The sequence below is a fragment of the Saimiri boliviensis genome, chromosome 1 (genome assembly GCF_048565385.1).
Source record: "Saimiri boliviensis isolate mSaiBol1 chromosome 1, mSaiBol1.pri, whole genome shotgun sequence".
In the NCBI taxonomy this organism is placed as follows: domain Eukaryota; kingdom Metazoa; phylum Chordata; class Mammalia; order Primates; family Cebidae; genus Saimiri; species Saimiri boliviensis.
In genome coordinates this window covers 64,397,969-64,424,347 of record NC_133449.1, presented here as the reverse complement: position 1 = coordinate 64,424,347, position 26,379 = coordinate 64,397,969, and the positions used below count along the sequence as shown (strand labels likewise).

General features: G+C 40.8%; 1 protein-coding gene across 16 annotated transcripts in view; it reads left to right on the top strand.

Annotated features, from left to right (window-relative positions):
- The window catches only part of ALMS1 (ALMS1 centrosome and basal body associated protein), a 345,038-nt gene that overhangs the window by 249,671 nt on the left and 68,988 nt on the right, over positions 1 to 26,379 (top strand). The gene's annotated exons all lie outside the window — the stretch shown is intronic.

Below are 26,379 nucleotides of genomic sequence, written 5' to 3'. Positions count from 1 at the left end.
TTACTGGCAGCTGAAGGAGCGGTATGTGGAAAATTGAACTTAACCAGCTGTTGCCTGCGAATAGATGACCAGGCTCAGGTGGCTGAAACTATTGTAAGGGACAGGACAAAACTGGTGCATGTACCCGTACAGGTCTGGCATGGGTTCAACCCTGGATCAATGTTTGGAAATTGGTTTCCTGCTATAGGAGGACTCAAAACTATTGTTGTAAGTGTGTTACTGACAATAGGAGCATGCATATTGCTCCCCTGTGTAATGCCCTTGCTCCTTCAGATGGTAAAAGGATTTTTTACTGCTGTGGTTCAAGAAAAAATGTCAGCACAGGTGTCTTACATGAACCACTACCAATCTGTCTCACCAGAAGACCCCGGCAGTGAGGCTGAAGGTGAGAGTGAGAATTCTCCATAAAAAAAAAAAAGAGGGGGTTGAGATTCTCAAAGCGGAGTGTCAGAGGGGAGGCCCCCTTGCCTCCTTCTGTTTCCTAGTCTCTACCTCCCCGCTCCCCTCCCCTGCAGATGGGAAGGAGGGTGAAGAAAAAAAAAATACCAGAGAACTGGGAAGATGACGCCCTCTTCGGTTCCCAGTGTCTCTGCTATCTGTAAAACTTGAAAGAGTTGCAAATAAATGTTATCCCTACTGGCTGGAGCCCGGCACTGGGTCACACGCCCACGTCTCCTCCCTTCTAGAAACACCTCTGCCAACTAATAGTTTACTGCCTTTGTCTTGCCTCTGTAAGCCTCCTACCGTGCCAGTCCCTGCTCATGCTGCATATGAATTAGCAAATCAGTGAAGCCAAAAGATTGTAAGGTCGGACATCCAGCAAATGGACAATGACATAGTTTCCCCTTTATCGTTGTAAGCCTATAAAAGGGGAGAGAAGTTGCTTCTCAGGGAGCTTGGTGAATAAGGCAGTAGCCCCGCCGCAGCTCCCAGTGGAATAAAAAGCCACTTCCTTCCTCAGTTCCTTGTTCAAGAGGTTTGTTTCTCACCGCTTCTGCTTCATAGGGCACATGCAGATTTATGCCAAATACTAAGCAAGCTGAGTTTTTTATTTTTTAAGCACTAAGGAAAAAACAGGGTCACTCCAAAGACCCTGTGCTATGGTCAGCAAAACTGGTGGTATGACTCAGGAGTCATGGGGCAGTGCTCTCAGAAACAGGGTTAAGGCAAAAAGATTTAAAAAAAAAAAAAAAAAAAGGCAGTGAAGAGCCTTAATTCTTCTTGTTAAGGGAAGCGGTGTCCTCTCTCCCTTTTCTTAAAGTGTTTTCTTTGGAGAACTTGTCATTGTAAATCCTTGCTCTACCCCTTTGAGGGGCACACAAAGCTTTTTGACAGCAAAATAAGCCTCTTGTCAGCTTTGTAACCCAGGACTGTGTTCCTGAAGGATCTAGGAGCCCAGTCTTTGAAATGCCATCATCAGAGCAGCCAGGGCCCTATCTCCTAGTCTCCTTGGGAGGGCGGGAACCTAACGTTTGCTCTGTGTGGTAAATCTAACTCCTGTCATAAAGATAAGGGTTGTTTTTCTTTTGTATGAAGTCAAATAGCAGACACAGGTTGTTGGGTGAATTGAGGTTGCATCTCTGATGAACTCAATGTGACCAAAGGTGCTGCACAGTCCCCTGACATGAGGACTAGGCATGGCTTCTCTTAAAACGTGTGCAATGGGTTGGACCCACTGACTAGATTAGCCGTGAGATTTCTTTTTATCTTTGCAGCGTCTTAGCGGATCATTGCCGTCTCACTCTGGGTTAATGCTTCTTCAGGGATAAAAGTGTTTTCTTTCTCTTCTACCTCTGCAAAGAGGCTTGCTGGGATGGGAGAAGATTTTGTTTATAATTCTATTTCTCCACCATCAGAGGACGGGCTCTGGGGGTCAGGCAGCTGGGAAGGAGTTTAGAACCTATGCCTAGGCCTTACCTGAGGCTCACACACTCGGTTCACTCAGTTCAGCAGTAGCAGAAATACTACCTGGAAGACTTGATACTGTCTGGAAAGAGGAATTCGTTCCCTTTCATTGCTGACACTCCTGGGTAAGTGTGTGTGGCTGTTACCCATATGCTAGTCCCACCCTCTGCCCCCCTCCACCTCAAGGGGCCCCAGGAGGTCTGGCCCTGCTAGCCCAGGGCACTGCACTCCCAAGGGAGACTGGGGGTTAGGGTTCCACCAGGGTCCCAGGTGTTAGTCAAGGTGAATGTGAACTGGGAGGAAGGAGATGGAGCCCTCCCCTGAGAACCCAACAGGGACAGGGATGGGGTGGGGGTGCCCAGGAAGCCATGGCTATGGGCTGGGGCCACCAACTTGCCCAGGCAGCTGGGGCTAACTTCTTCAAGTTACATTTCTGACTCCCCCTCCCACATGCAGGCTCTTAGCCCACCCGAGGCCTAGGGGCAATGGCAAGGTCATTGTGGGCATTGGTGGGGGGTGCCCTGGGGAGCTGGGGTTTCCTGTGGAGCAGGGTTATGGGTCCTATTCTGGCCACCCCATCTGCCCAGGCTCCACGTCTTTCCTGGTCCCCCCAGAAAGATCTTTCTCCCTCCAGCTGATGCACCCCTCCCCACGACTGGGCCTCCACAGGGAAGAAGGGCCCAAGTTCTGCCGAGGCGTCCTTCTGAGTGACCACCCACACCTGGCGCCATCAGTCAGGTCCCTGTACAGGAGCTGCCCCTGGGCCTGCGCTCTCCGCCTGGCTGGCTGCACCTGGGCTCCAGACATGTGTCCCCTGCCCAGACCCTGTTGCTCGGTTAGGCCCTTCTTGCCACCCCTCCAATCTTCTCCCTAGGAAACAGCATTATCACCCACTTCTCATAACCTGTCATTGTCCACCAAGAGAGCAGGGGTAGGGGCCCCTGCTTGTGCATAACTGGCCTCAGGCAGCTGACCTGGGGCTCCATAGCTCTTGCTGTTGTGGAAAGTCGGGCCAAGGCTGGTGGCACCCACAGGTGTGTTCCTGCTGTGGGGGGAACACAAGATATTTCCCGAAGACTGCTGCTTTTTGGGCTCATCTTTTGACCTGGACCACCCAGCCGCAGGTATGTTAGGCCAATCTACTGATCAAGGCCATAAGTGCCTGGTAACCAATCAGCAGGGTGTCCTCCCAGCAGCCTCCTCAAGGGTGACTGGGTTTCTACCACACCCTAATCCCAGGCCTTCCTCTCAGCCAGTCTGACCCAGAACACCCTATTTCACAATGCACTTCACCCCTAGCCCACCTGGCCATTCCGTATCCCCATAGCTGGCTCTTTAGTTTTCTTCTCACCTTCTAACCTGCTCTAAATGCTAAGGGTATGCATCTGTTGTTGATTTGTATTTAATAGGCTCTGCAAAACAGGGATCTTTAGCTCTTCGGTTCACCCGTGTATCTTAAGTGCCCACAACAAGCCTGGCAGGTAGTAGGTGCTTGGTAAGTGTGTGTGGAGTGAGTGAACAACAGACAAGCAGTTTGTGTATTCCCAGAAGGGCAGGAACAGGGAAGAGACACATTTGATTGGGAAGCTAACAAAGCTTATGCTTCAAAGTCCCTCTTTCCCTGTACCAGCCCCTTACAAAAAAATTTTAAAATCCTACTGTGGTTTTATAATTTTATATTTTAAAACTGGGCTCTGAAATGTATTTGCCTCAGGCTCCAAAAAACCTGGATCTTTCTTGACAGCAGTGCTGCCTACTGGATGAAATACAGATTTTAGAGTCAGAGTTGGGTTCAAATCCTAGCTCTGTCTCCAGCGGGTGTCTTAACCTCTCTGAACCCCCTCTCCTAATTTGTACAAGGGGAATAACTTCCCCACACGTGTAAACCTCAACAGGGTGGGAACAGCACGTTTGCAGAAATGACTAATTGTATCTAACCTGAGTATTAATATATGCATTCCACAGATTCTTTTGTATGTATCCATTATAAGATAATTTTTAAAACTGATGACAAGATCTGGTTTTCAAAACCTTTATTCTTTGTGGAATAAAGTTCGTGGTACAAATATCAACAGAGTTGAAGGTTTCTGTGATGGGTCAAGTGAGATGGGGCCTGGGAAATGACTGATTCTGACCACAGGATGCAGCAACATGGAGAAGACTGCTGACCTTGACAGGAGCAGCACTGGTGCAGTGGTCCCCAGAGAACTCCCAACAGGGAGGGTTTCACGGGAGAGGAACTGGAGCTGAGTCCAGAGGACACTGTGGAGCAGTTTTGCCACAGAGTGAAACAGGGCAATGCCTGGCAACTGCAGAGGAGGGTGCAATCAAAAAAGTTTGTTACAGAACTACTATTTGACCCAGCAATCCCATTACTAGATATATATCCAGAGGAATAGAAATCACTTAACCATAGAGATGCATTCAAATATGCAAACATTCATTGCAGCACTATTCACAATAGCAAAGACATGCAATCAACCTAAATGCTCATTAATGACAGATTGGATAAAGAAAATGTGGTACATATATACCATGAAATACTATGCAGCTGTTAAAAAGAACAAGACTGTGTCTTTTGCAGAAATATGATTGGAGCTGGAGGCCCTTATCTTTACCAGACTAACACAGGAACAGAAAATCAAACACCATGTGTTCTCACTTATAAGTGGGAGCTCAATGATAACTTATGAACACAAAGAAGGGAACAACAGACACTGGGGGCTTCTTCAGGGTGGAGTGTGGGAGGAGGGAGAGGAGCAAAAAAAAATAATTATTGAGTACTAGGCTTAGTACCTGGGTGATGAAATAATCTGTACCACAAATCCCCATGACATAAATTTTCCTATGTAACAAACCTGCACCTGTACCCCCGAATCTGAAATAAAAGTTAAAATAAGGTAACGTTCTGTTTTCTGGTAAGTAGGTGAAATAATTGTTTGTTGAAGAGATCCAGAGGCAAGTCAAACAGTGATGGTGTGGGGGTGGGGTGCCTTTGGGATGGTGCTCTTAATTGGTTGGGATGGGCTGGCCTGTGTGTGAGACAGTCATGCAAATGGGGCAGGCAGGACCGTGAACAGTGACTGACTGTTCTGTGCTGGGTTTGGCAGAAGTTCTCTCCATTGCCTCTTTTGTTGTGGTTTGGTTTTTAACAATGAACTAGAAAGGGATATTATCAACTAAGAGTGAGGGTCAGGGAAGAGGCATTGTACCTTCGAGGGGAGAGAAGGGATAAGCAGGTGTCCAGCAGTTGCCTCTTCTCAGTAAGGAGAGAATCTGAGAAGGTGGAGCTGGGGGAGAAGAAGAGAGCCCATGAGGAGCCAGTTTTCTGTGATAAAACTTCCAGGCTTCCCAGACTCAGTATCGCCCTGTAGCATCTGAGCTTGATCCTTATCTATAACCCAGCATCCTTCTCTACCCCCTAGAAAGCACCCCTTATACTCGGACACACACAGGAAGGCAGCTGCTAATTGGAGGGAAGGCTCACTCACGCCATCCTCAGGCTCCACTCCACAGGTGGCCAGTGCAGCGCTCTCACCTCCATCACCTCCAAGTGTGCTGTCACTCACAGTGAGCCCAGAAGAGCAGGCCGACCTCCACATGGAGCCACCTCTTTTCTACTCCTTGCTACTGGCTGCTGGGTCCACGGATCCTCTAGAACTACCCCTGGTAAGATCACCAGCGTTCTCCTAACTGCCAAGTACCAGGAATGCTTTCTAGTCCTTAAACATGCTGAGCCCTGAGAGAGTTCCTCCATTCTTAAAGCTACTTATGGTACCTGGGGGCCATGGTCTGATTGTGTCCCTCTAGAACTCCTATGTTGAACCCTCATCCCCAAGGTGATGGTATTCAGAGGTGGGGGTCTTGGGAGCTAATTAGGTCTTGAGAGTGGAGTCTTCACATACGGGATCAGTGCTCTTACAGAAAGGCTCAAGGGAGCTTTTTTTTTTCCCACCAAGTGAGGACGCACAGAAGGCGCCCTCTAGGAGCACAGGTCCTCACCAGACAAATCTACTGGCACCTTGTTCTTGGATTCCCAGCCTCCAGAGCTGTAAGGAGTAAATTTCTATTTACATGCTAAATGCAAATTGTTTACCAGTTTATAGTAATTGTGTTATAGCAGCCTGAATGGACTAAGACACTGGGGTCAGACCAAGAGCTTAGACATAAGGGAAATAAGATTGGGGCAGACATGTGTAAGAGACTCTGGTTTGTAGCACAACAACTGAGAGTCAACCAAGGCATGTCAACTGTGGAAGCTCAACACACAGTTCTTCATTTCCTACCCCCTTCTCTCTCAGTGTCTCTTTCCCTCTTTGATGGTTCTTTTTCAAGCTTTCATTTTGAGTTTTCCTGAAATGGAAGCTTTCCTCAAAATGGAAAAGTTGATGTTCCCTTCCTGAAAATTGATAGGAAAAAAAAATGCTGAATGGATAGAATGGACTCTGGATAAGAATGGAGAATTTTTTAAAGAAGAAGTGAATCTGGTTTATGAATATATTTTGAAAGTGTACAAAAAAGAATATAAAAAACTCAGTAGAAATCAAATAAATAAAAATCAAAATAAGATCTAGGTTTTGCCTATTATTCTGGTAAAGAATTAAAGGATGGTATGACCTAATTTAGGAGGAACACCAGAAAATTTGCAGACACACACACTTTTGATGGAACACTGAAATAGGAGATCCTTGCTGGAGAATCATTACACAGCATGTCTCAAAATTCTTTTTTTAAATCAAGACAGAGTCTCACTCCATTGCTTAGGCCAGAGTGCAGCGATGCAGTCATAACTCACTGTAACCTCAAACTTATGGATTCAAGTGATCCTCTGCCCTTGTCCTCTCAAGTAGGTACTATAGACACCCACCACTGCATCTGGCTAATTAAAAAAAATTTCTTTAGAGACAGGCTATATTGACCAGGCTGGTCGCTAATCCTTGGGCTCAAGCAATCTTCCCACCTCAGCCTCCCAAAGCACTGAGATTATAGTAGTGAGCCACCCTGCTTGGCCTCAAAATCCTTTGAAAAGTCTTGATCCAAATTCAACTTCTAGGATTAGAGCTCAAGAAAATAATTTGTGAAATGTGCAAAGATGTTTGTATTATGATGTTTATCACTGTAAAGTTTATTGACATAAAAACTAGAAGCAACCTAAAGTGTAACAAGAGGGGACTGGCTGAATAAATCCTGCTCTATTTCTATAGCACAATACCTCACAGCCATAACCAATGATGATGAGGGTTTACTGACATGAGAAACGTTGTCCAACTATAGCAGCAAGCAAGAAAAGACTGTAAAACAGTATGTTTGAATTTATTTTTGGAAAAATGGTATTGGAAAATGATATCCACAAAGAAGCATGCAGAGAGAAAAGTGTGACTGGTTCCCCCAAATGTTGGTAGCAGTTAGCTCTGGAAAGATAAATTATGGGGGATTCTGTGCATAAAAGATAAACTCTGAAGGTCTTTGCACATTCTAGGCACTTGGCCCTGCTTTCAGACAATGAAACTAAGGCTTGGGAATCTACCTATCTCTGCCTCTACCAACTTTGAGTGTTTAAAGGGACTCAGGTATGATTGTGAAGCACTAAAGGTAAGACCTACGTCTTGTTTTATGTTATTATTTCAATTAATCATATTAATGTGTACAATTCGGTGGCATTTGGTACATTCACAATCTTGTACAACAATACCTCTTCCTGGTTCCAGATTATTTTTGTCATTGCAAAAGGAAATTCTTTATTCATCAAGTGGTCACCCTTTGTTTCCCTCTCCCCCCAATCCCTGGCAACCACTAATCTGCATTCTGTCTCTATGGATTTACTTATGTGGATATTTCATATAAATGGAATTGTACAATATCTGACCTTTTATGGGTGGCTTCTTTCAGTTAATGTTTTCAAAATTCATGTTGCATCATGCATCAGTACTTCATTCCTTTTTAGGGCTCAATAATATTCTGTGTATGTTTATACCACACTTTGTTTATCTGTTCACTTATTGATGGACATTTAGGTTGTTTCCACTTTTTGGTTTTTGTGAATGATGCTGCTGTGAACATGCAGGTACATGCAGTTGTTTGAATACCCATTATCAATTCTTTCCATGTATACCTAGGAACGAAAATGCCGGTTCATATTGCAATCCTGTTTAACATTTTGAGGAAATGCCAAACTGTTTTCTAAAGTGTCAGCTGTAGTTTACTTTCCCACCAGCAGCGAGTCTTACTTTACTGCTTGCCTCAGCACTACTGCCTGGAACAAAAAGGGAAGAAGCAATAGCTGTTTATTACTAAGAAATTATTAGATGCTTGGCTCTGTGAGAAAGACGTTTTCCCATGCTGTGCAGTTTCATGTTCACAACAGCCTTGGAGCTAAAGTCGATATTAACATCCCCATTTGGTAAATGGGAAACTGAGGCCCAAAAACCTGAGGTTTCCTCTCCAAGGCCCCACATGGGAAGTGAAAGCTCAGATCGAATGTAGCTCTGGCTCCAAAGAGCCTGCGCTGTTTTACTTTTTCAGGTACAGCATGATAACCCTGCAGGCAGGGGTTTAACAAGTGTTTAGTGAATTTGGAATTCACATAAAGCCTCACAAGCCAGGAGAATCAGCTCTGTCTGGAGGCATGTAAGATTCACTCTCCAGACTTCATCACACCCATCCTGTTGCCAGTGGTCAGGACATACTTGACCAAATTCCCATATGTGACTAAGGCTCTATTTCTTCAAGATCCAGTTTAGTGCTACCTGCTCTGTTCACTTCTGACCACCCAACCAGATGAATCTGGTCCCGGTCCCAGTCCCTCCCTCCTTGGAAGCCTTTGCATTTCTCATTAAGCACTTGTATTGCTGCTGTTTGTTGCTTAATTAACAATTAACTTGTCATGGTTAATTAGACTAGACATTAACAGTTTAACTATCCTGATAAACTATTTTTTTTTTAAATCTTTCTATTGCCCCTGGGAACCTGGTTATAATAGGTCATTGTATTTTTGGAGTTGCTGTTATTCCCAGTGCTGTGAGGTTTGAGAGCAGCCTGTCAGTGCCACCCCATGCCCGTGTCTGGGAAGATCACTCCTGCACTGGAGTAGCCCAGCCTGGAAAGGGGCCAGTGAGGTCAAAGGTAGACAATCCAGTGGCATTACATTCTGGAAGTCTCGGGAGGAAGAGAAAAATCGATTCAGACTCATTAACATAGGCTCTTGGAAAGAACATCATCTCCCCCAATCTCATCAATAACCCATCATCAGATCAGTGCCCTGGACTTATTGTTTGAAGGGGAATGAAAGTAGACAGATAGATCATCCTTCGTTAGATGTCCAGAAATCTGAGGACGACGGTTCTAGCTCTTCAGAGAGGACACGTTCTTTAACCTTTTAACAAATTATCTGCAAGAGAAGATATCAGGTCCCAACACTCCAAGCAGAATAATTCAAGTAGCTTTATCGATATAGGTAATCAAATGACTAAGTATGAAGGTGTAGGTGGGTCGAGGGGAGCAACAAGGATGGCACAAGAACCCATAGCCCTGTGGAGGGGGGAGAGGCCATTGGAAACTGACCAAGGACCTGGGCAGAGCGGGCTGTCCTGAGAGCCGGTCTGGGGCCAAAACACTATTGATACTGAGCCTACCTCATGCTCTCTTCCCTCCACTCCTCAACTTGCTACCGGCTTTCAGAAAAGTTAAGAACATGCAGTTTCTGCCCTTTCGCTGTTCTTGTTGTCTTGTTATAAAGCGGGGAACAATATTCTATGTAACTTTCTAGATATCCAAGTGGAAATCAGGTATATATACCCAGTATATTTTTACCTGTTAGTATTATTGGTAATACTTTCTAGATGTTATATAACTGTAGCTTTGGATTTTCTATTTGATTCAAAAGACATACAAGAGATAATTTTTTCATAATTCCATGTTAGATTTATTATCACCACTTATTAAGTTATAATTTTCATATATTGTGATTAGAGACATACTGTGTCCTATTTGTGTTTTAAGGATACATAGAGGTTTTCCTTGTGGCTCAATATAAGCAATCTATGGGTATTTTAAAGGAAGTAGAGCTTCCAAATAGAGTATGACATTCCAGTTACTGTCAGACGCCACACACAACATTTCAGTTAACCACAGGACCTGTAAATGACAGCAGTCCCATGAGATTATAATACTATATTTTTCCGGCACCTTTTCTTTATGTAGATATTTTAGATACACAAATACTTACCAATGTGTTAAAAATTACCTACAGTATTCAGTAGAGTAACATGCTGTACAGGTTCGTAGCCTGGAAGCAATAGGCTATACCTTATACCCTAGGTGTATAGTAGGCTGTACCATTGAGGTTTGAGTAAGCATACTCCATGATGTTCACGCAACAAAATTACCTAACGATGCACTTCTCAGAACATGCCTGTACATCTATTAAATCATTTTATTAATTACATTAATTATATTCTTCCTGAATATTGATTTTCTTAATCTGTTGAGAACTTCAAAGAGTATATTTTAAGTTAATTGAATATATCTTTTGTTAATTGAATGGTTTTATATATATATATATATATATATATATATTTTTTTTTTTTTTTTTTTTTTTTTTTTTTTTGAAATGGAATCTGGCTCTGTCACCCAGGTCGGAGTGCAACGGTGCAATCTCAGTTCACTACAACCTCTGCCTCCTGGGTTCAAACGATTCTGCTGCCTCAGCCTCTTGAGTAGCTAGGACTACAGGTGTGCACTGCCACACCCAGATAATATTTGTATTTTTAATAGAGACAGGGTTTTACCATGTTGGCCAGGATGGTCTCAAAGTCCTGACCTCAAGCAATCCACCCACCTTGGCCTCCCAAAGTGCTGGGATTGCAGGCATGAGCCACCATGTCTGGCCTGGTTATATATATTTTTATTTTATGTCTGGCACCAAAATATTAATGGCATGAATATTAATGACACTTTTTTCACTGTAAATTGTACAATAAATCATATAAAATAACTTTTGTTTTACATTTTGAATATGTTTTGCCTTTGATTCTATTTCACCCAATACAGTTTTTTTAAATGTGGATTCGCACCATTGCTCTTTGTCCATTCTTTTGCTTTTGGCTTTTCTGAGTCACTAGCTCAACTGTAAGTAGCAACTACTTGAATTTAACTTTTTTTTTCCACCCAATTTGGAGGTCTTTTTTTGAAGTGATTTTACTTAAGATCATTGTTGTAACAAATATGTTTGGTTTAAATTTTATCATTTTCCTTTTTGTTTTTGTTTTTTCTCTTCTGGTACACTTACTCAGTTAATGTTTGTTAAACTAAATTCCATTTCAAACTGTGGGGAGGAGTAAAACACACCTAACATAAAGTTTTCCATCTTAAGCATTCTTAAGTGTATGGGCCAGTAATGTCAAATATATTCATATTGTTTTTTTTTTTTTTTTTAATATTTGAAGACATTTATTCTGAGCCAAATGTGAGGGACCAATGGCCTATGACACAGCCCTCAGGAGAGCCTGAGAACATGATTGACATTGTTTTGAGACAGATCTCCAGAACATTTTTATGTTGCAAACCTGCAATTCTATACTCATTGAATAACAACTTCCCTTGTCCTCCTCCCCTAGCTTTTGGTAACTACCATTCTACTTTTTGTCTTTATGAATTTGTTGATACCAAGTTTGGAAGATAAGAAATATTTTTTAATTACTGATTTTGTGTTGTAAGAGAAATAAAATATCTACCCTTTAGTGACTGACTTATTTCACTTAGCATAAGGTCCTTAAGATTCATCCATGTTGTAGTATGTGACAAGATTTCCTCCTTTTTAAAGTCAGGATAATTTTCCATGGGTTGCATGTACCACATTTATTTATCCATTCCTCAGTGGATGGGCATCTGAATTGCTTCCACCTTTTGGCTATTGAGTATTGCTGCTGCGAACATGGGTATGCTATTATCTTTTTTTTTTTTTTTTTTGAGACAGAGTTCCGCTCTTGTTACCCAGGCTGGAGTGCGATGGCGCGATCTCGGCTCACCGCAACCTCCGCCTCCTGGGTTCAGGCAATTCTCCTGCCTCAGCCTCCCTAGTAGTTGGGACTACAGGCACGCGCCACCACGCCCAGCTGATTTTTTTGTAGTTTTAGTAGAGACGGAGTTTCACCATGTTGACCGGGATGGTCTCGATCTCTTGACCTCGTGATCCACCTGCCTCGGCCTCCCAAAGTGCTGGGATTACAGGCGCGAGCCACCGTGCCCGGCTGCTATTATCTTTTTGAGTCCCTGCTTACCGTGCTTTTGGAGACATACTCAGAAAAGGAATTGCTGAATCAAATGGTGGTTCTATTTTTCACTTTTGGAGGAAGCTCAGTACTGAGTTCCAGAGCAGTTGTGTCATTTTACAATGTCACCAACAGCACACAAGTGACCCATTTTCTCCACATCCTCACCAACACTTGTTATTTTCTGCCTTTTTAATAATAGCCATCCTAGTGAGTGTGAGGTGATACTTCATTTTGTTGTTTTGATTTGCATTGCTCTGATGATTAGTGATATGGAGTATCTTTTTACATGCTTGTTGGCTATTTGTATATCAACCTTCGAGACATGTCTATTCAATTCCTTTGCCCATTTTAGTCAGGTTATTGATTTTTGTTGTTGTTGTTGAATTGTGAGAGTTATTTGTGTATTCTGTATATTAACCCCTTATCTGAATCATGATTTGCAAATATTTTCTCCCATTCCATAGGTCATCTTTTACTCTGTTGATTGTGTCCCTGGTGTGGTCCCATTCGTCTATTTTTGCTTCTGTTGCCTGTGCTTTTGGTGTCATATCCAAGAAAGCATTGCCACATTCAATGTCATGAGGATTTTCCTCTATGTTTTCTTCCAAGACTTTTACAGCTTTGGGCCTTACACATAGGTCTTTAATCTATTTTAAGTTAATTTTTTATATAAGACAAGAGTCCAACTTTATTCTCTTACATGTGGATATCCAGATTGCCAAGCATCATTTGTGAAAAAACTGTTCTTTTCCCATCAAGTGGTCTTGGCACCCTTTTCAAAAATCATTTGGGCCAGGCACAGTGGCTCACACCTGTAATCCCAGCACTTTGGGGAGGCTGAGGCAGGCAGATAACCTGAGGTCAGAAGTTCAAGACCAGCCTGGCCAAGATGGCGACACCCTGTCTCTACTAAAAATACAAAAAATTTAGACTCCATCTGAAAAAAAAAAAAAAAAAAAAATCATTTGACCATATGTGTGAGAGTTTATCTGTCTTCATGCTACTATCACAATATTTTGATTATTGCACCTTTGGTAATATATTTGGGCTTTGGGTGTTGTAGTTGTTGTTTGTAGAGCTGGGGTCTCACTATGTTGCCCAGGCTGGTATGGAACTTCTGGGCTCAAGTGATCCTCCATCCCGGGTCTCCAGAAGTCTTGGGATTACAGGGGTGAGGTGCTGTGCCCAGCCAGTAATATGTTTTAAAATCAGGATCTGTTTTCATCCTTTTTGCACTGGTTGCTTCCTATCTTTGTGGATTTCCTCCAGCATTGGTTGTTGTCTTTCAAAATTGTTTTGTTTTTTCAGGATCTCTTGTTATTTTTACTGATTTCTTGCCATTTACAATCTTTTTTGTTCATTACTATGTAATATGTTTCTTTGAGCTGTTTTTCTGACAATTTAGCAGCCATGTAATCTAATTAACTAGTGTGCTTCAATCACATTCTCAGTCTCTCTCAGACGTGAAGCAGTATCTATTGACTCTATCATATGAACAATTAAGGAACTAATTATACTTCTCCCCACCTGTGCCCCCACATACAGATGTTCCCCCAACTAACCAATAATTGTTATATATTTTGGATTTTGTATCAGCTCATTGTAGTAGTATTGTTACATTGACTAGCTTTACTTACTTCTGAATTATTGTAGGTTCTTAAGATTTTAAGTCTGGTTACTTTTCTAGGGTATGTCTCAATGTTGGTCAGTCTCTGTTTTTTTTTTAATTGAGATAAAATTCACATAGAACCATGTAATTCATTCTTTTTAGTATATAATTCAGCAGGTTTTTGTATATTCAGAAAGTCATACAACCTTTACCACTAATTCCTGAACATTTTTGTCTCCCCAAAAAAACACTGTGCCCATTAGCAGTTACCTCCCATTGCCCTTGTTCTTGTACCTCCACCTCAGCTCTGGCAACCACTAATTTACTTTCTATCTCAATGGATTTGCCTATTTGAGACCATCCACATAAATGGAGTTTTAAAATATGTGGCTTTTTGTATCTAGCTTCTTTGACTTAACAATTTTTTTTTTTTTTTTTTTTTTTTTTTTTTGTGACAGAGCCTCTCTCTGTCACCCAGGCTGATTCAACTGGGTTCAAGCAATTCTCCTGCCTCAGCCTCCTGAGTACCTGGGACTACAGGCACCCACCACCATGCCCGGCTAATTTTTGTACTTTTGGTAGAGACAGGGTTTCCCATATTGGCCAGGCTGGTCTCGAGCGCCTGACCTTGTGATTTGCCTGCCTCGGCCTGCCAAAGTGCTGCAATTACAGGCATGAGCCACCATGCCCAGCCGACTTAACATGATATTTTTAAGGTTGTAGCATATGTCAATACTTCATTTTTTGGTTTGCAGAATAAAATCCATTATGTGGATTTACGATATTTTCTTTATATATTCATCAATTAATGGACACTTGGGTTGTTTGTATTTTATTACCTTTTTTTTTTCTTTTTTTATTTTTTTGAGACGGAGTCTCACTCTGTCACCAGGCTGGAGTGCAGCGGCACGATCTCAGCTTACTGCAATCTCTGCCTCCAGGGTTCAAGTGATTTTCCTACCTCAGCCTCCTGAGTAGCTGGGATTACAGGCACATGCCACCACACTCAGCTAATTTTTGTAATTTTAGTAGAGGCAGGGTTTCACCGTGTTGCCCGGATGGTCTTGATCTCCTGACCCCGTGATCCACCCATCTCAGCCTCCAAAAGTGCTGGGATTACAGGCATGAGCGACCACGTCCGGCCATACGTTTTACTTTCACAAATAATGCTGTTATAAAATTGTGTATAAGTTTTTGTGTGGACATACTTTTTTCATTTCTCTTGGATAAATACCCAGAAGTAGAACAGCTGGGTCTGTTTAACCTTCGAGTAACCCCTAGACTGTTTTCCAAAGTGGATGCACCATATTACATTTTCACTAGGATCATATTAGGGTTTCAATATTTATTTCCACGTCCTTGTCAATAATTATTATTTTCTGACTTTTAATTATAACCATCCTAATGAGTGTAAAGTAGCATCTCATTGTGGTTTTGATTTGCATTTCTTTAATGACCAATAATGATGAGCACTTTTTAAGTGACTTTTAGCCATTTGAATATCTTTTTTGGAGAAATTTCTATTCAGATCCTATGCTCATGTTTAAATTGGCTTATTTTTGTTACTTTATTATTGGTTTCGACGTGTTCTGTATATATGCTGAACAGCAATCCCTTATTCAGTATATTATTTGAAAACATGTTTCTCATTCTTTGGGACGCTTTTCACTTTCTTGGTGGTATCATTTGCAGTACAAAATTTTTACTTTCGACAAAGTCCAGTTTATCTACTGTTGTCATTTGTGTTTTTCGTGTTGTGTCTAAAACTATTGCTTAACCCAACATCACTCACACACACAAAATTACTTCTTTGCTTTCTTCTAAGAGTATTATAATTGTAGCTCTTAAATTAGGGTCTGTGATCATTTTTTAGCTAATTTTTGTATGTGATGTGAGGCAGGAGACACAGTTTTATTCTTTTGCATATGGATATCCAGTTGGCCTAGCACCATTTGTTGCAGAGACTTTCTTCCATTAAATTGTCTGGGGTCCTTTGCCAAAAATTAATTAACCATAAATGTAAGAGTTTATTTCTGGACTCTTAATTCTATTTCATTGATCCATATGTCTCTGCATATGCCACCACCACACTGTCTTATTGTTGTGTCCTTATGGTAAATTTTGAAGTGCGAGTCCTCCAACCTTGTTTTTCTTTCTTTCTTTCTTTCTTTCTTTCTTTCTTTCTTTTTTTTTTTGTTTGTTTGAGATGAAGTCTTGCTCTGTCACCCAGCCTGGAGTGCGGTGGCACAATCTTTGCTCATTTCAACATCCACCTCCCGAGTTCATTCAATTTTCCTGTCTCAGCCTCCCAAGTAGCTGGGAATACAGGCACGTGCCACCACGCCCAGCTAATTTTTTGCATTTTTAGTAGAGACAGGGTTTCACTGTGTTAGCCAGGATGGTCTTGATCTCCTGACCTCCTGATCTGCCCACCTAGGCCTCCTGAATTGCTGAGATTACAGGCATGAGCCACCATGCCTAGCCTGTTTTTCTTTCATAAAATTGTTTTAGCTATTTATGGGTCCTATGAACTTTAGGATTAGCTTGCCAATCTCTGAAAAAATAAAAGGCATCTTGAATCTTGGTAGGGATTTCATTGAATCTTTAGTTGGAATTGGGGAGTATTGACATCTTAACAATATTAAGACTTCCAATCTAGGGACATGGGATATATTCCCATTTATTGAAGTCTTCTTTCATTTCTTTCAACAATCTTTATAGTTTTTACTTCTTTGCATTTTGGCACATCTGTAATTAAATGTATTTCTATATATTTTATTATTTCTAACGACATTGTAAATGAATTTATTTTCATAATTCATTTCTAGGTTGTTTATTGCTAATGTATAGAAATACAACTGATTTTTCCATATCAATCATAGATTGTACGCGCTTACTGAACTTGTTTATCAGCTGTAATAATTTACATGTGTGTATGTGTGTGCCTTAGGATTTTCTATATAGAATACCATGTCATCTTCAAATATGGATGGTTTTTCTTTTTTCTTTCTAATCTCATGCCATTTTTTCTTTGATAATTGACTTTATTTGAACCTCCAGAATTATGTTGAATAGAAGTGGCAAGAATGGATGTTCTTGTCTTGTTCCTAATCTTAAAGGGGAAAGTGTGAAGTCATTAAGCATAATGTTAGGAGTGAGTTATTTGCAGATGCCCTTTAACAGGTTGAGGAAGTTCCCTTCTATGCCTAGTTTGTTGAATGTTTTTACTATGAAAGGGTTTTTTTTTTTTTTATTTTGTCAGATGCCTTTTCTATGTCTATTGACATGATTATATGTTTTTCCTTTATTCTATTAATATGGTATATCATGTTGATTTATTCATACGACAAACCAACACTGCATTCCTAAGATAAATCCCACTTGGTTTTGATGTGTAATCCCTTTTCTGTCCTCTTGGATTCAGTTAGCTAATAGCTAGTATTTTTGTAGTATTTTGCATCTGTATTCACAAGGGATATTGGTCTGCAGTTCTCAAGTGGTATCTTTGTCTGCCTTTGATATCAGGATAATACTGGCCTATATAGAAGGAATCAGGAAATGATCTTTCTGGTTATGTTTTTTGTATGAGATTGTGAATAATTGGTGTTACATCTTCTTTAAATATTTGGCAGAATTTATCAAGGAAGTTTGGTCCAAGATTTTCTTTTGGAGAAGTTTTCTGATTATTAACTCAATCTTTTCTCATTATAAACCAACTGAGAGTTTCTGTTTCTTCTTAAAACTATTTTGATCATTTCTTTTTTTTTGAGATGGAGTCTTGTCCTATCGCCCAGTCTGGAGGCCAATGGCGTGATCTCAGCTCACTGCAACCTCCGCCTCCTGGATTTAAGCAATTCTCCTGCCTCAGCCTCCCAAGTAGCTGGGATTGCAGGGGCATGCCACCACACCAGGCTAATTTTTTTGTATCTTTAGTAGAGAAAGGGTTTCACCATGTTGGCCAGGCTGGTCTCGAACTCCTGACCTCATGGTCCACCCACCTTGGCCTCCCAAAGTGCTGGGATTACAAGCGTGAACCGCCGCTCCTGGCCCGGTCATTTCTTTATCTAGAAATGTGTCTACTTCATGTAGGTTGTCTAATATCTTGGTATATGATTGCTCATAGTATCCCCTCATCCATACTTAATTTTAGTGATTTGAGTCTTTGGTTTTTCCTTGATGAGTCTAGCTAAAGGATTCAGTTTTTGTTGAGGTTTTTAAAGACAAAACTTTTGGTTTCTTTAATTTTCTCTAGCATTTTTCTAATCTCTACTTTATTTATTTCCTTTCTAACGTTTAGCATTTTCCTCCTACTTGTTTTAGTTTTAGTTTGCTCATCTGTTTCTAATTCCTTTTTAAAACAATTTCAATTTTTATTATAGATCAAATGGCACATGTGCAGGTTTATTACATGAGTATAACGCTTGACACTGAGGCGTGGGGTACAAATAATCCCATCACCCAGGTGGTTAGCATAGTACCCAATAGGTGGTTTTTCAGCCCATTTCCTCCTTTTTTCCTCCCATCTAGAGGTCCTCACTTCGTTATTTTCATCTTTATGTCTATGTATATTCAATGTTTAGCTCCTGCTTATAAGTGAGAATATGCAGTATTTGGTTTTCTGTACTTGCATTAATTGGCTTAGGATAATGGCCTCCAGCTCCATCTATACTGCTGCGAAGGGCATAATTTTATTTTTATGGCTGCGCAGTATTTTATAGTGTATATGCACCACATTTTCTTTACCCATCTACTGTCGGTGGCCACCTAGGTTGATTTCATGTCTTTGCTATTGTGAGTAGTGCAGGAATGAGCATATGAGTGCATTAGTTTTTTTGAAAGGATGAATTATTTTTCCTTGAGTATATACTACTGGTTCAGTCACTATATAAAGCAATTGGGAGATTTCGCAAAGAAGTGAAAAAGAACTGCTTTTTGAGTATATACTACTGAGTATATGCTACTGGCTAGTATATATTACTGAGTGTATACTACTGGGTAGTATATACTCAGAGAAGTGGTTCTTTTTCACTTCTTTGAGAGATCTCCCAATTGCTTTATACAGTGGCTGAACCAGTCTGCATTCCTACCAACAGTGTATAAGCATTCCCTTTTCTCTGAAGCCCTGATGGCGTCTGTTATTTTTTGATTTTTTAATAATCAGAATTCTGACTGGTGTGAGATGTTATCTCATTGTGGTTTTGATTTGCATTTCTCTGATGAATAGTGAGGTTGAGCATTTTTTCATGTTTGTCAGCTGCTTTGACATCTTCTGTTGAGAAGTGTCTTTTCCTGCCCTTTGCTCCCCTCACCTTTCTTTATTTTTCTGAGAAAGGGTCTCACTCTGTCACCCAGGTGGGAGTGCAGTGGCACAAACTTGGCTCACTGCAACCTCAGCCTCCCAGGTTCAAGCAATTCTCATGACTCAGCTTCCTAAGTAGCTGAGATTACAGGCATGCAACACGCTACCCAGCTAATTTTTTTATTTTTAGTAGAGATGGGGTTCCAACATATTGGCCAGGCTGGTCTTGAACTCCTGGCCTCAAGTGATCCTCCCACCTTGGCCTCCCAAAGTGCTGAGATTACAGGTGTGAGCCACTGTGCGCAGCCCCTTTGCCCATTTTTACAGATGGAGTTATTTGATTTTTGCTTTTGAAATTTTTACATTTCCTTACAGATTCTGAACATTAGACCTTCGTTGGAAGTGTAATTTCCTAATATTTTCTCCCATTCTATGAGTTGTCTCTTTATTGATAATTTATTTTACTGTGCAGAAGCTCTTTAGTTTAATTAGGTACCAATCATCAATTTTTTGTTACAATTGCTGTTCAAAACTTGACCATAAATTATTTTCCAAAGCCAATATTGAGAAGAGTGTTTCCTAGGTTTCCTCCTAGGAGTTTTATAGTTTGAGGTCCTCCATTTAAATCTCTAATCTGTCTTGGTTTTTTAAAATATAGTGAGAGGTAGGGGTCCAGTTTTTTAAAATACAGTGAGAGGTAGGGGTCCAGTTTCTTCTGCATATGGCTAACCAGTTATCTCAGCACCATGTATTGAATACAGAATTGTTTTCTCATTGCTTATTTTTGCCAATTTTTCAAAGGTCAGATGGTTGTAGGTGTGCAGGTTTATTTCTGAGCTCTCTATTCTGTTCCATTGGTCTGTTTGTCTGTTTTTGTACCAGTACCATGTTGGTTACGGTAGCCTTATAGTATAGTTAGAAGTTGAGTAATGTGATGCCTTTGGTTTTGTTCTTTTTGCCTAGGATTGCTTTTACTATTTGGGGCTCTTCTTCGGTTCCAAATGAAGTTTAGAATACATTTTTCTAATTCTATGAAAAATGATACTGCTATTTTGATAGGGATAGCATTGAATCTGTAAATTGCTTTGGGAAGTATGGCCATTTTAACCGTATTGAGCCTTCCCATCCATAAACATGGGAATATTTTCCCCTTTATTTGTCACCTGATTTCCCTCAGCAATGTTTTATAGTTCTCCTTGTAGAGATCTTTCACCTCCTTGATTAGATGAATTCCTAGGTATTTCACTTTTTTGTGGTTATTGTAAATGGGATTGTGTTCTTAATTTGGTTCAGCTAGAACATTATTGATGTAGAGAAATGCTACTGATTTTGTATCCTGAAACTTTACTGAATTTGTTTATCAGTTCCAGGAGCCTTCTGGTGGAGTCTTTAGGGTATTCTACGTAACTCATGTCATCAGCAAAGAGAGACAGTTTGGCATCTTGTTTTCCTATTTGTTCATCAGTTCCAGGAGCAAACTGAATCGAGAAGCAAATAAAAAAAGTGTGTTCACCACCATCAAGTATAGTTTATTCCTGGGATGGAAGGTTGATTCCACATATGCAAATGAATAACTGTGATTCCGAAGAATCACATTTTTGCCAATTTTTTAAAGGTCAGATGTGAATGAGAAGATTGTGTATTCTATAGTTGTTGGGTGGAGTATTCTGTAGATGTTTATTAGCTCCAATTGGTCAAGTGTCCAGTTTAAGGCCAGAATTTCATTGTTAGTTATTCACGATGTGGGTACTTCCCCAGGGAACACAGAGCTGTGCCACTAACATAATTCAAGTAGAGGTGGGTCCGCTATGCTTGGAGCCCCAACTGGTGCATCCCACACAGCTAGAGGAGCAAGAGTGAGTGGAGTCACCTGCTCCACTATCTGAGTGCTTCCCCGGGGAAGACAGGGCTGTGCCCACCTGAATTGTTCAGGCGAAAATGGGTTTGCTATACAGGAAGCCCCACCAGGGATGCACCTCCGAGCTATGAGCAGCAGGGGTAGCAAGAGTCACTCACTCCATCATCTGGGTGCTTCCTAGGAGAACATGGGGCTATGCCCATCTGCAGAGTTTTTAGACAGACGTGGGGTCATTGTGCTAGAAGCTGTCATCAAGCATTGTCTTGTGAGGTGGAGTTGAGCATTCTTACCACCACAACTGCAGCCTGTATTAGAGGTATGGCAGAAGGCATCAGGCTATTCTAGGGTCCAAGGCTTATGGCAATCCCTTGTGGACTTGAGTGTTGCCTCCGTAAACACTCTGGGCAGCTGTCTGTATGAGTCTATATGCCTGGGGTCAGGAGGAATCCCCCATCCCAGAATTGTACCGGTCCCTGTGGGAAGTGTGGATCCCCAGGGGCTCTCGCTCACTATGGAAACCATTTAGTTGCCCATAGTAATCTGGTTGAATTCTCTTTAACTGCCTTATACGTGTTTATAAATTGCTGTTTGAATCCCCTTCCCAAGATATGACTGGTAATTGTGTGTGGTTTGTATTAATTTCATTCCTCGGAGGTTGGGGAAGCCAGAGAGGCAGTAGGTGACTCTAGAACTCTGTACAATCTCCTGAAGTGACATTTTTTTCTGTGATTGTTTTAAAACTCACAAACTGGTGGCTGCTTTACCAGTTGCAGGGTAAGGGAAGTCTCTAGTTCTATGGGACGTGCCCTTGAGGTTTTGTTTTTGTACTTCTTTACAGTGGCTGTTGTCTGCTTTGGTGACTTACCTTGTGCACAATAATATTGCTGGGCCTGATTTCTTTTCTAGCAAATCTTTCTAATGCAGCTAAGACATTTAGATCTAAGAGATAATTTTCCAGGCCTTTTTCTGATTTCTTTCTGGCTAGAAGGTGTATGTAATTAATCTTCATTCGGGCAAGGGCAGAAATGGGTTTTTCTTTTTTAAACAGGGATCCATGTATCTAGTTGAGAAGTTTATCTATCTCTTCTGGGCCACTTATTACCTCAGTTACCTTTTCTACCGGAAGTGGGATATCAGTAGGGTATTTGAATGTAATGACTCACCTTTCACCCTCTGTATGTGTGTTCCTTTGTGGAGAAGGAGCTGTGTCTTAGCTCTAAATCTGTGATATGAGTTGAGCCCCTTCTCCGGATTCTGAAGATTCTTTTCATGTTTGGTTTCCTTTTGTTTGTATATTTCAGTTATGGAAGAGGAGATTTATTATGTCTGTCTACTACCTAAAATCCATCATCCGTTTTCTCAGTGTTTCTCCTATTTACTTAGCTTCTGTGTTTCTATTGGCTGCTTTCTCTTCATTGGAGTCATGCTTGAGTTGTTCCTCATCATGGACTGGGGAGGACAAGCATGACACCATGGCTTCTGTTGATGTTTCTACCACCTTACATCTTTCTATTACCAAATATTTTCATCAAAAAAAATCTTTTATTAAGTATAAAGGTAAAAGGATAAATATAAAGGGTTCAGACAACACAGAAAATAAAAAGGCCTTGGAATTCATCCATAATTCTCCCCATCCTGAAATAGTCCTGATTAACATTTTTATATATAATCTTACAGTTTTATATTTTATGATTTGCATACCTTGTTTTAATTTTAAAAATGGAATTATACCAAGTGATTTGAAACTCTTATTTCCAACTTTTGTTTGTTTTGAAGCCGTTCATTTAATATCATAATTGACATCTTTCTGTGTTAAATCCAGATTTACGTAGTCATTTTTAATTGCTTTATGGGTTCCATTGTATACCTATACTATTTAATTAGTTCCCTGCTAACAGATATTTAAATCATTTAAAATATTTCTTTTTCATTATCTATAGACCAATGAATAGTCTTTTTCTATCTTTATGAATTCTTCTATTTCCTTGAGTTATATTTTTGAACATGAAATTTCTGAGTTAGCTAGTATGCACATTGAAATTTTTAATCCTCACAGAAAAATTGTCTTTCTGAGAGGTCTAATCAATTATTTACTCATCTTGGTTAATTATTTACTCATGCTGCTCCATACTTGCTTATAGCATTGCATGACTCTCGTTCACAGTTGCCAGTCTAATAGGCCAGGAATATGATATCTGTTCCAATTCACATTTCTTTAATGACATCCACTGAGTTTTTATTTTTTGCTGTGTGTTTTTGACCATTTATATTTCTTCTTCTTTGAGTTGTCTTGTCTTTAGACTCGATTTCCTTAGATGTGTTAACGCCTTTTTTCCTGAGCTTGTGTACCCAGGACATTTTTACCTCGTCGTACATTTGAGGGTTCAGGAGTCACTGTAAGGGAACAACTGCAGCTGCTTGCTGCTCCTCCCTCCTGCCTTGGAGGACCCCTCCTCCTTATTTGACTGGCTCTTTCTGTGTTTCTCTCTGCCCCGTGCCGTCTCTGCCACTGTCATCTCTGCAGTCCAGGCCCTCTTCTGTCTCTGTGATCTCTTTGCACTCTGTCTGCTTCTCTGTTCTGTCTGCCTCTGCTCACCCACACGTGTACTTGTGCCCCGCATCCGCCACCCTGGTTCTGTCTGGTTGCCACTGTGTCTGTTGTGTGTCTCCATTCTCGTTCTGATTACTCTTTCCTCCCCATCCTTATCTCTTACGTTATTGCTGTGTTTGTCTCTGTGCTTTCTCTGTATGCTTTCTCTCTTTTTCTTTCCCCTCTCCTTTCCGCATCACTTTTCCTCTGTGTCTGGTTGTCTTCTGGTGGGGGAGAAGGGATAGTTTACTATTGTCAGTACGGAAGGTGAAGACAAAAGGTCATGTTCAGCAGTTTTTCTTTATGAAGAAAAAGGTGAAGATGGTGAATGATTTCTCTGTATTTTTGCAGAGAATTATAAATGTATTTTGTGTATATGTATATATATATATGTGTACATATGACAAGAATAAAATATATGTGTATATTTGACTGACACAAAATACCATACCAACTAAAAATATGGATTATTAGTTTTTTCTTTATAATCTCCTACATTTTAATATTTTTTTACAAGAAATGTGCATGTTCTAATAAGAAATAAGAAAAGTTGTTTTGCTCGACATTAATAATAGAGTGAGGTAAGCCAGACCGATCAAACGCAAAATGACAGTCATGAGCTGGAAGGTGATGAATTCTCAGACTTCTCATGTATTTTTATTTTCTGTCTAAAAGACCCTTTCAAACCTTCAATCCAGTCATAATGAATCCTTCTAGAAGCATCAAGAAATAATAGGCTTAGAGAATTATTATATGTAGTTTCTTTTCTTTTCTTTTCTTTTTTTTTTTTTTTTTTTTGAGGCGGAGTTTCGCTCTTGTTACCCAGGCTGGAGTGCAATGGCGCGATCTCCGCTCACCGCAACCTCCGCCTCCTGGGTTCAGGCAATTCTCCTGCCTCAGCCTCCTGAGTAGCTGGGATTACAGGTACGCGCCACCATACCCAGCTAATTTTTTGTATTTTTAGTAGAGACGGGGTTTCACCATGTTGACCAGGATGGTCTCGATCTCTCAACCTCATGATCCACCCATCTCGGCCTCCCAAAGTGCTGGGATTACAGGCTTGAGCCACCGCGCCCGGCCTTTTCTTTTTTTTAAATTATACTTTAAGTTCTGGGGTACATGTGCAGAACATGCAGGTTTGTTACATAGGTGGTTTGCTGCATGCCATGGTGGTTTGCTGCACCCATCAACTCATCATCTACATTAGGTATTTCTCCTAATACTCTCCCTCCCCTAGCCCCCTACCCCCAACAGGCTCCAGTGCGTGATGTTCCCCTCTCTGTGTCCATATGTTCTCATTGTTCAACACCCACTTATGAATGAGAACATGCAGTGTTTGGTTTTCTGTTCCTGTGTTAGTTTGCTGAGAATGATGGTTTCCAGATTCATCCATGTCCCTGCAGAGGTCATGAACTCATCTGTTTTTATGGCTGCATAGTATTCCATGGTGTATCATTTCTATGCCAAGATAAAGTGGAATTTTTTTTTAACCTCAGGTGCCAAGGGTTGAGTGAAATGTACTCCTCAGTTCATGACTTCTCTTTTTAAATTTTATTGCCACATCCCATCCTCATTTCTGTCTCCCCGTTGGCAACCATCTTACTACATATCTTTGAATTTACATAAAATTTTTAAAATACATAATTTGTAAATATGAATGAACTATCAACATATATAAAAAGTATAGCATTATTTTTAATATGTTTCCTAAGTTTTGTATTGACAAGATCTATCTACATTGCTATAAATACATGTAACTCAGGTTTCTAATCATTGCATAATGCTCCATAGAGTGCATCTACCCATTTAGCTATGAACTTCCTTGTGATGGTCACCCAGGTTGCTGCTAGCTCTCCAGCACCACGGAACATGGCAGTGCTTGTCTTTGTCCATGTCCCTATGCACCTGTGTTCGTATATAAAGGCAGAAAGTGGCTATGGCTTTCTTGAGTAGAGACAGCTAAGAAAGAGAAGATCTTAGACCAGCTTAGGTCTTTGGACTCCAGACATGGAGCATTTTCTCCTGCATCAAAGTTGCTGCCATTCCTCCTCCCTGATATGCAAACCTTTACAATTATCCCGACTAAACATCTTCTCACTAGAGTTAGTCCGTCATTCCTATTATAACTTGGGACCCTGACAGACACTCAGGGACTCACAGATGCACATTGTGTGGAAATTTCCATATCTCCACGACATTGATGTGTAAAATCCTAAGAAGGAATAGCCAGAGCCAAACCCAGTGACTGGCACACAGCAGGTGCTTAGCAAATATTTGTTGTCAAATGTAAGATGTACTCCTCAGTAAAGGCATCTGTCTGTGTTGAAATTACATTTTGGTCAGGTTGGTTCAACCAGTTATGGTTCTATCAACTTGTATTATCGTGCAACGCATGTGACTCCATCTTGCCCTCAAAGATACCATGAAATATTTTGTCATTTTATTCAATTCTAGATGTACTCTACGACACATTATTTTTGTCAATCAGTCAGTGACCATGTCTACTAGGGCAAACAAGATTAATCAGGCAGGACTTATTCTGCCTGCCTTACAGAGCTCAGCTGAAATTTGCTAATCTTTTCTTTGACCTCAAATTCCTTGAAAATTCTCAGATTGTTGGTCCAGCCTAAACTTAATGAGTCATCAGTATTAAACCCACAAGTTTTCAGTGTCTATTCTTTCTATAAATGAAAGCAGGTCCTGTCCTCTATGTTTAACATAGCTCTTCTGCTCCGGGATTCTGTTGGAAGTTTCCTGAAGGCCCTGGAATATAGTTTATCTAATTCAAGGGGTCAGACACTCTCAGTTTCCTATCCTCATTTGGACTTTAATTCACCTCCACCAGAC